The sequence below is a fragment of the Agrilus planipennis genome, unplaced genomic scaffold, assembly GCF_000699045.2.
Source record: "Agrilus planipennis isolate EAB-ADULT unplaced genomic scaffold, Apla_2.0 scaffold40, whole genome shotgun sequence".
Lineage (NCBI taxonomy): Eukaryota > Metazoa > Arthropoda > Insecta > Coleoptera > Buprestidae > Agrilus > Agrilus planipennis.
Window position 1 is genome coordinate 4,442 of NW_020438938.1, and position 653 is coordinate 5,094.

The following is a 653-nucleotide window of genomic DNA, read 5'->3' on the forward strand; positions in this document are numbered from 1 at the left end:
ACGATTTTCCTGCTTTTCCATTTTTACGAAAACCACAGAGGCGTCTTGTTCAGCGTGCTGTCAAACCTACACTAGCAAGGAGATCGGGCTGAAACTATAGCTACAAGCTATCCAAGGATGGTACTATAGAATGTCACCTCAAGGTAGGCCTAGTGGCGTCATCTCTTGGTTAGGCCGGAAACTTATCAATCCACCCTCGTACTTTATCAACAGTAGGCTCCAATTTGGGGTGCGATTTCTACATTAATTCGTGTTTAATATAATATTCGTTTTGTCTATCGGAAAGACCAGTCCTTGGTGCATAAGACGGTGTGTCCAGAAATTCCAAATTGTATTCCTGTAGGAGCCAAACCGGTCCCTAAAATGTGACGTTTTTGTACTTTACCGAAAGTAGGCTCCAATTTGGGGTGCGATTTCTACGTTAATTCGCATTTACTATAAAATTCGTTTTATCTATCAGAAAGAGCAGTCTTTGGCGCAGAAGGTGGTGTGTCCAGAAATTCCAAATTGTATTCCTGTAGGACCCAAACCGGCCCCTAAAATGTGACGTTTTTATACTTTACCGAAAGTAGGCTCCAATTTGGGGTACGATTCCGACGTTAATTCGCGTTTAATATAAAATTCGTTTTATCTATCAGAAAGAGCAGTCCTTG